The 10,492-nt window shown below is 42.0% G+C and overlaps 1 pseudogene; it reads right to left on the bottom strand.

Moving 5' to 3' along the window:
* Positions 1 to 112: 112 nt before the first annotated feature.
* LOC141992676 (protocadherin gamma-A12-like) lies at positions 113 to 7,849 on the bottom strand (annotated as a pseudogene).
* Between the last annotated feature and the right edge of the window lie 2,643 nt (positions 7,850 to 10,492).

Below are 10,492 nucleotides of genomic sequence, written 5' to 3'. Positions count from 1 at the left end.
AACAGTACTTGCCGTGAGACTGCCCTGCTCGGCTCTCGGTACCTGATTTCCATCCCGGTCTCTGTCAGATTTCCTTGTTTATTTTGGTTATATCTGGTGTTTACAAATCCCATCAGGGCAAAGGAATTCGCGGCAAAGGGCTAAACATTCCGGTATTGTGTGTTCTAACGGCAGTTCCCTTTTCTGAGCCGGACTGGGAAGGTCTCTCTGCTGTTTCCTCTGCGATCTGCGCTGCGTGACAGAGCAATCGCACTGCAGGAGGCTCCCGTGGAACTCCGGCTCCAGCCCTGGCTCCGCATTGGCCAACAGCGGCACTCAGCGGGAGAACTGCAATAGCAGCGATCTTATCAAGGCGCTGGTGCAGTTTAGTCGCTTTATTTACTAATTATTAATATGATTATAATCTAAAGAATATACTCAAATTGTGAAGCACTGCACATTTCTTGTTAACTGTAAACAACTGCACCCCAGAGCAAAACTATACATATATTCTCAATTTTTTTTGTAGATATAGCTCTACATATGTGGAAGCTTTGGTCTGAAATCTTGTCCTTTTCTGCAAGCTAATCCTTTTGATTTACTATAAAACAAATAGCTGTCTGGTTAATCTAAAAAATGAATACGGGTGATTTATAGTTCTAATTATTTTTAAACTATATCAAATGAGTAGATACAAGAAATTTTCAACCCTTGCAAAAAGTTCTCGACCATAAACCACAACCCTCAAATATCGACGTTCACACGTATGCGTGAAATCCAGCAAGTGATAATTGTGAAATATTTGACAGAAAGAATTATTTTCTTAATTGAGAAGAGTGGGAACGATTGCGGGTTTATATACTTGATTAAGCATCATAAATAAAACCCATTTCGCACAAACATATATGTCCATTTAAGCTTCTCTTTTTTTCGAAGGAAATCTGCCCATTAAAAATGTATAACTACAAAAAGAAGATGAAGAAGAAGGTTCCACTCTCCTAAGCGATACTGTACTTAAAAGCTAGGTTCTCTCATAAATCCTAATAAACAAAATAAAAGGAGACCAGACGAACCCTTAAGCGTTCCATATATAAAGCATCCCTGAAATCGTGAGAATGTTCTCTGGAAAGCCCTGCATACAAAAGCTTTTCCATGATGCAAATCTAAACTAGGACAATCAATCATGTCAGCGCAAGTCAGACGTAAATCTGTTACTATACGCCCATTATACCAACATATTTCAGTCAGTTAAGAATTTATCTATATTAATATACATAGCTATAGACGCATCTAATTATTCTTTAAAAGCATAACAAACAAGAATTAAAATATTCTCTCTGAAATATTGAATTAATCAGTTAATCATAAATAAAGGATTCTATAACGTTAGTTTCTGCATTATGTATTTCTATTCTCTCTCTGTATATATAGAAAATTAGTAAAACCTAAAACTTCAAAACAAAAACCAAAATCCTCCCTAAAGAACAGTGTTTACTCCTAAAAGGGCAGGAAGCCAGACACCAGGAAGTCATTAAACATTAAAAAGGTTGCAGAGCAGTTTTTAAACTAAGAGATGGGGGAAAGCCGATTGCTGCAGAGGCGCGTGTGGATCGGACAGAGGCTTCTCTTAGAGGAGAGTCTATTGATAGAGATTCTCTAGGTTTTAGTCAGGGGGAGAGGATGGAACAGGATAAAGTATAGGCCAGATCAGACAGGAAACATTCAAGTAAAAAAGAATCTGACACATCAGAAAAGGGCAGACAAATAAACAGTGATAAGTTTTTAAAGCGCTTGTACACAAATGCTAGAAGTCTAAATAATAAGATGCATGAACTTGAGTGTCTCTTGTTAAAGGAGGATATTGATATAATAGGCATCATAGAAACCTGGTGGAGTGAGGACAGTGAATGGGACACAATCATTCTGGGGTACAAAATATATGGGAAGGACAGAACGGGAGCAGGGGAGGGGGAGAAACACTATATGTGAAAGAAAATGTAGAATCAAATGAAATAAAAATCTTAAATGAATCCACATGTTCCGTAGAATCTCTATGGATGGTAGTTCCATGCTCTAATAAGAATATAACAGTAGGGATCTATTATCGACCACCTGACCAGGACAGTGATAGTGACAATGAAATGCTAAGGGAGATTAGAGAGGCTATCAAAATAAAAAACTCAATAGTAGTGGGGGATTTCAATTATCCCCATATTGACTGGGTACTTGTCACCTCAGGATGAAATGCAGAGACAAAATTTCTTGATACCTTAAATGACTGCTTCTTGGTGCAGGTGGTACAGGAACCCACAAGGGGAGAGGCAACTCTTGATTTAGTCCTGAGTGGAGTGCAGGATCTGGTCCAAGAGGTAACTGTAACAGGACCACTTGGAAATAGTGTCCATAATATAATAACATTTAACATTCCTGTGGTGGGAAGAACACCTCAAAAGCCCAACACTGTGACATTTAATTGCAGAAAGGGGAACTATAGAAAAATGGGGAGGTTAGTTAAACAGAAATTGAAAGGTAGCATGACTAGAGTGAAATCCCTGCAAGCTGCATGGACACTTTTCAAAGACACCATAATAGAGGCTCAACTTAAATGTATACCCCCAAATTAAAAAACACAGAAAAGAACTAAAAAAGAGCCACCGTGGCTTAACAACCATGTAAAAGAAGCAGTGAGAGATAAAAAGGCATATTTTAAAAAGTGGAAGTCAAATTCTAATGAGGTAAATAGAAAGGAGCATAAACACTGCCAAATTAAATGTAAAAATGTAATAAGAAAAGCCAAAAAGGAGTTTGAAGAACAGCTAGCCAAAAACTCAAAAGGTAATAACAAAATGTTTTTTAAGTACATCAGAAGCAGGAAGCTTGCTAAACAACCAGTGGGGCCCCTGGACGATTGAGATACAAAAGGAGCACTTAAAGACGATAAAGTCATTGCAGAGAAACTAAATGAATTCTTTGCTTCAGTCTTCACAGCTGAGGATGTTAGAGAGATTCCCAAACCTGAGCCATCTTTTGTAGGTGACAAATCTGAGGAATTTTCAGAGATTGAAGTCTCACTAGAGGAGGTTTTGGAATTAATTGAGAAACTTAACAATAACAAGTCACTGGGACCAGATGGCATTCACCCAAGAGTTCTGAAAGAACTTAAATGTGAAATTTCAGAACTATTAACTATGGTTTGTAACCTATCCTTTAAATCAGCTTCTGTACCCAAATGACTGGAAGATAGCTAATGTAACACCAATATTTAAAAAGGGCTCTAGAGGTGATCCCAGCAATTAGAGACCGGTAAGTCTAATGTCAGTACCATGCAAATTAGTTGAAACAATAGTAAAGAATAAAATTATCAGACACAGAAGAACATAAATTGTTGTGCAAAAGTCAACTTGGTTTCTGTAAAGGGAAATCATGTCTTACTAATCTATTAGAGTTCTTTGAAGGGGTCAACAAACACTTGGACAAGGGGGATCCAGTGGACATAGTGTATTTAGATTTCCAGAAAGCCTTTGACAAGGTCCCTCATCAAAGGGTCTTATGTAAATTAAGTTGTCATGGGATAAGAGGGAAGATCCTTTCATGGATGGAGAACTGGTTAAAAGACAGGGAACAAAGGGTAGGAATAAATGGTAAATTTTCAGAATGGAGAAGGGTAACTAGTGGTGTTCTCCAAGGGTCAGTTCTAGGACCAATCCTATTCAACTTATTCATAAATGATCTGGAGAAAGGGGTAAACAGTGAGGTGGCAAAGTTTGCAGATGATACTAAACTGCTCAAGATAGTTAAGACCAAAGCAGACTGTGAAGAACTTCAAAAAGATCTCACAAAACTAAGTGATTGGGCAACAAAATGGCAAATGAAATTTAATGTGGATAAATGTAAAGTAATGCACATTGGAAAAAATAACCCCAACTTTACATACAATATGATGGGAACCAATTTAGCTACAACTAATGAGGAGAAAGATCTTGGAGTCATCGTGGATAGTTCTCTGAAGATGTCCACGCAGTGTGCAGCAGCATTCAAAAAAGCAAACGGGATGTTAGGAATCATTTAAAAAGGGATAGAGAATAAGATGGAGAGTATCTTATTGCCTTTATATAAATCCATGGTACGCCCACATCTTGAACACTGCATACAGATGTGGTCCCCCATCTCAATTAGAAAAGGTTCAGAGAAGGGCAACTAAAATGATTAGGGATTTGGAACGGGTCCCATATGAGGAGAGATTAAAGAGGCGAGGACTTTTCAGCTTGGAAAAGAGGAGACTAAGGGGGGATATGATAGAGGTATATAAAATCATGAGTGGTGTGGAGAAAGGGAATAAGGAAAAGTTATTTACTTGTTCCCATAATATAAGAACTAGGGGCCACCAAATGAAATTAATGGGCAGCATTATTTGTTTTATTTAAAACAAATAAAAGGAAGTTCTTCTTCACACAGCACAGTCAACCTGTGGAACTCCTTGCCTGAGGAGGTTGTGAAGGCTATGACTTTAACAGGGTTTAAAAGAGAACTGGATAAATTCATGGAGGTTAAGTCCATTAGTGGCTATTAGCCAGGATGGGTAAGGAATGGTGTCCCTAGCCTCTGTTTGTCAGAGGGTGGAGATGGATGGCAGGAGAGAGATCACTTGATCATTACCTGTTAGGTTCACTGCATCTGGGACACCTGGCATTGGCCACTGTCTGTAGACAGGATACTGGGCTGGATGGACCTTTGGTCTGACCCAGTATGGCCATTCTTATGTTCGTACATTTTAAGTCCAGTTGGGAGTTCGCTATTAATTTTATGTGGAAGGTATTCAGATAATACGATGCTAGGTGGCAGTAGATAGATAGATAGATAGATAGATATTGCAACAAAGAAAGTGATCTAACTGCACGTTTCCAGATTTTGATGCACATTTTAATGTAAACCATATTATTATTCAGAGCTATGAAAACTTCCCCACAGATTGGGAGACGGGAACTCAAGGAGTCAAACAACCGCGAGTTTCTCCACCTGCGGAGCCTCAGGGCCAGTAACACTAGGATAAAGGTAAAGAACAAGCAGGAAACGGAAGCCACAGCGATCACCAAATACAAGGTGAGGCTGGACTGAAGGTCTGCAGGAGCTGGGAGGCTGCTTAAATCGGAGAGGATTTCGGGGATGCTGTCAGCCACCACCACCGTGACAGTGGCCGTGGCAGAGAGAGGGGGCTGCCCGTTGTCCTTCACTAAAACCACCAGACTTTGCTTGAGCGCATCTTTGTCTACAAAGGAGCGCGCTGTCCTGATCTCGCCGCTGTGGAGTCCCACAGAGAAGAGCCCCGGCTCTGTAGCCTTCAGCAGCTGGTAGGAGAGCCAGGCGTTCTGCCCGGAGTCTGCATCCACCGCCACCACCTTAGTGACCAGGTAACCCGGCTCGGAGGAGCGAGGGGCCAACTCCACTCCCGTGGAGCCATCGGTGGGAAAGGAGGGGTGTAAGATGTGCGGGCTGTTGTCATTCTGATCCAGTATAAAGGGAGTGACGGAGACATTACTGCTGAGAGTTGGGGAACCCCCATCCTGAGCCTGCACTTGGAACCGATCTCCCGGAACTGTTCGTAATCGAAGGAGCGCAGAGCGTAGAGAGCCCCAGTCTCGGAGTTAATGGAGATGGAGGAGGAGAGCAGAGCTTCCTGGATCTGACCCTGGGTAACAGAGTAAGTGACTCTGGCGTTCTACCCCCCACCCCAGCGCCGGGGTCACTCGCCCTCAGTGTGAAAATGGAGGCTCCTCTCGGGTTATTCTCAGTGACGTCGGCCGTGTAGGATGTTTTATAGAAGAGGGAACCGTTGTCGTTCGTGTCTAAAATCCGGAGTGGGATCGTGGTGGCTGTAGAAAGAGGAGGAGTCCCATTGTCCGTGGCGGTCACTGTGATGTTGTATGCTGCCGCCTGCTCCCTGTCCAGGGCTCGGTCTGTCACCAGACTGTAATAATTCTCGAAGGGTTTCTTCAGCTGGAAGGGGAGGTTGCTGGGTGTGGAGCACTTGACCTCTCCGCTGTCTCCTGTGTCTGGATCTTGCGCAGTTAAAAGGGCGAAGACAGTCCTTGGGGATCGAGCTGATAAGAGAATTGAGAGCGATTTCCGGAGAGTTGTCATTCAGATCAGACCACAACGACAACTTTTGATCTTTCAAAAAGAACTTCCAGTCATGCGCTTGCACTTCAATTTCATATCATGCAGATTCCTCGCAGTCCAGGTTCCCCAGGAGTGTTACATCTGCCGTCTTCGAGTCCAAGTGGAAAAGCATTATCAGTTATCTTTCTAACTGAATATTGCATTTCTTTATTGATTCCTTCATCCGGATCAGGCGCTTTCACTGTCACTGCTGTGAACCCTATAAGGCACTTTTTCCAGAACACGCAGTTTGTAGACAGGCTGACTAATTGTATTGTATTGTCATTTGCAGCCTCAACAATAACTCTGATAATGCAAAGTGCCAGACCTGACGGGATCTCTTCCGTCGGTGGTTGTAAGGGTTAGATCGCAAAGTTTGTTCTTCTCTGTCCATCCACTTTCCCAGCACCAGTTCCGCATATTTAACTCCATTGGATCCACTTTGCACAATCAGACAGAAATGCCTATTCGTGCTGAGTTGATAGTCCTGGGGAGAATTAATGCCTATACGTGGTCTTGCGCCTCCTGAAGTGGGAATCGGGTCCCCGCCACTGTTAACTCTCTGACTTCTTTCTCTAGTTCCTTCTTTTGGAAGCTGGGGACATTATCATTAGTATCTTTTATTTCAATGTCAGTTTCATAAAGTTTTATTTCATCCTCCACTATAGCCTCACAATTTAACAAACAGTTCTCCATCCGGCCAGCTCCGACTATCCTTTCCGTGCAGATTAAATGGTCTCTCTTAAAATTCCAAGCAAATACTGAGTCTCACCTCTTGGCACAAAACGTACTCTGCGGTCTGAGAGCTCTTTTATACCTCCCCCCAGCCCCTCCGCCCCAATCATTTGTGATGTTCCCCATGAAAGAGCCTTTTTCCATTTCCTCCGGAATCGAATAGCGAATCTGCCCAGAAACTGATTCCCAAACTGTAACCAATATAACGAAAAACAGGGCTCACCCTTCGCAGTGTCGTTGCTTATATGTTCCTGTCACTCTCATGCTGATGTGGAGATGCCGCCCATTCTCCGTCAGGGAATGTCGCTGTTCTGGTTTTATATCTGGCCCAATGTTTCCGACAGTATCACTTGTTAAATCATAAACTGTTTCCATCGAATATCGCCCCTCATGATTCCACCCAGACCCGCTGAGTGAGAGAGTCAGACGTGTTCTGGGCTGTGACATACCGGGGCGGAGCTGGCCGGATCTCTCCTGGCATTAGTCTGCCTTATTGGTGAACAGCAGAGCTCAGAGTCTCAACCAATAACTGCAGAAGTTCTGTGCTGGAGTTTTTCGATTGGTATTTATATCAAACAATAATGACACACGCTCCCTGCAAGTTTTTAATTTGATATTTTAAAATGTAAATATGCTACTTTTCACTTTTATATAAATAGGAGAGTCTACTGGCACATAAGGAGTGAACGAAAGTGTTGCTGATGCAGAATCTCTTTATTTTCCATAAAAATATTGTAATAATATGTTGTATAATTTTAATATGGTTGTCCATGAATTTTACACACGTTTGTTTATAATAATCATGCATATGTCACCTTGACCAATCGGTCCTTCAGCCCTCATATAGATTAGCCAATCACAACACATCTTCCAGTCTTCTCTTATCCTGACCTTGCTTCTCCATGTTCAGCCATGCCTTTTCACCATAAAATCTTCCCATCTCTCTGGAGATCGACCTAGTGGTCATTTCAGTTCCCATGGGTACCACTTGGCGACAGCTGCAGTCCACTGATTGTCACTGAGCCCAGTTATATGACCAGCCTATTGCATTTTATTGTACCTGCTTTCAACACGGATGTCCTGCATTCCACTCTGCTGTCTGATCACTTTATTGGGGATTTGATCGTGGATTGGAATCCCACAAATTCCATGTATATGTAGATGCAAATATTTTTGTATATGGATATGATATTCTTCCACCTTTCAGTTGTGCGCTGTGCAATTGTTAAACAGTGCTGCCCAATTTTAGCAACCTTCTTTCTGGTTTGTACATCTGCAGCTGTAAATACTATTTGTTTTAAGATAGTATTTATTTGTTCAAATGTTATTCATAAAATTAATTAGCAGTTCAATTGACGATAATGATGGGAACTCAGCAACAAACAAGAGGCAGGGATGCTGGAACAATTTGTATAGTGGGGGTGCTGAGAGCCTGTAGTGGGGCAGCTGCCCCACTCCTGAAGAACAGGGGTTAAAAGAGCCAAGCTAGGCTTGGAGTAGCAGCTACAGCTGTGGCCAGCTCAGTTAGGCCAGCTACAGCTGTGGCTAGCTGGCCCTGATAAGAGGGCTGTGGGCCAGAAGCTGGAGGAGTCTCACTCTAGCCCTGGAGGCGGAAGGGCTAGCTGCCTGGGAGCAAGGTACCTGAAGTAGAGCAATGCTGGGGAAGGGCAAAGGGAGCTGGGGAGCTCCATCTTGGTAAAACCCCAGGCTGCAAAGAAAATAACAGAACACCACTAGCCATCACCTTCAGCCCCCAACTAAAACCTCTCCAACGCATCATCAAGGATCCACAACCTATCCTGAAGGATGACCCATCACTCTCACAGATCTTGGGAGACAGGCCAGTCTTTGCTTACAGACAGCCCCCCAACTTGAAGCAAATACTCACCAGCAACCACACACCAGAACCACTAACCCCGGAACCTATCCTTGTAACAAAGCCCGTTGCCAACAGTGTCCACATATCTATTCAGGGGACACCATCATAGGGCCTAATCACATCAGCCACACTATCAGAGGCTCGTTCACCTGCACATCTACCAATGTGATATGTGCCAGCAATGCCCCTCTGCCATGTACATTGGTCAAACTGGACAGTCTCTAAATAAAAGAATAAATGGACACAAATCAGACATCAAGAATTATAACATTCAAAAACCAGTTGGAGAACACTTAAATCTCTCTGGTCACTCGATTACAGACCTAAAAGTTGCAATTCTTCAAAAAAAAACCTTCAGAAACAGACTCCAACGAGAGACTGCTGAATTGGAATTAATTTGCAAACTGGATACAATTAACTTAGGCTTGAATAGAGACTGGAAGTGGATGGGTCATTACATAAAGTAAAACTATTTCCCCATGTTTATTCCCCCCTCCCCCCACTGTTCCTCAGACGTTCTTGTCAACTGCTGGAAATGGCCCACCTTGATTATCACTACAAAAGGTTCCCCCCCCCCGCACCCCTCGCTCTCCTGCTGGTAATAGCTCTCCTTAAGTGATCACTCTTGTTACAGTGTGTATGGTAACACCCATTGTTTCATGTTCTCTATGTATATAAATTTCCCCACTGTATTTTCTACTGAATGCATCCAATGAAGTGAGCTGTAGCTCACGAAAGCTTATGCTCAAATAAATTGGTTAGTCTCTAAGGTGCCACAAGTACTCCTTTTCTTTTTTCAGAAGAAAATTATATTGAATGTTTATGGATCAACTTCCTAACAGATAAAGCACAAGATGGGGCACTAGCTGACTAGCTGGTGTCTGCTACAGACCACCAAATTACAGTAGGTAACAAGATGACCACCCCCTTACTGACCTATCTATAATACACAGTACAAACAAACAAAACAAAACCTGTGTGATCATGGGAGACCCAAGGTCTCATGCTGCCAGTATGAAAACATCCTTGTCCTAACAGATAAAGATAATGCTGATTACAGCATTAAAAGTTAATGGTAGCTTCTGTAGAAGTGATCATGACTTGATCACCTTTATAATGTGCAAGCAGAATAAAGTCCAGATGAGTAATATTATACTTGGTGCTTTACTAAGGACAATTGCACAAAGCTGAAAACCCAATTATGAGCCAAATCAGTTTGTAGAAATAATTTAATCAACAAATGTGCATGATAAATGGGAATCCCTTAAGAACACTATACTAGATGCCCAAAAAGCCAAAATCCCATGAAGGAGGAAGAAGGCTGTGGTGGTTAAAAACCAACCTGCTTTAGATAGGAAGTGAAGGCAGCAGTAATTTTTTTTTATATGCAAGATTACAAATGAAAGAAATGGGAAATTGATAGTAATGAATATAAATCAAAAGTTAGGAATTGTATAAAATTGATAAGGGAAATCAAGGGACAGGAGGAGAAATCTATGACCAACAGAGTTAAGGACAATGATGAGGAGTTTTTTAAATACATTAGGAACTAAAAGAAGCCGGACAATGGTATTTGTCTGTTACTAGATGGAAATGGTAGAATTATCAATAACAAAGAGGAATAGATAGAAGTGTTCAATAAATATTTCTGTTCTGTATTTGGGGAAACAGATGATGCAGTTGTGATGTTGGCAGACCAGGTGCCAGCTCATGCCAAGGTCCCCATGTCTCAAGAAACACTGA

Source organism: Natator depressus, chromosome 8, assembly GCF_965152275.1.
Source record: "Natator depressus isolate rNatDep1 chromosome 8, rNatDep2.hap1, whole genome shotgun sequence".
Lineage (NCBI taxonomy): Eukaryota > Metazoa > Chordata > Testudines > Cheloniidae > Natator > Natator depressus.
This window is presented reverse-complemented; position numbering and strand designations above follow the sequence as displayed.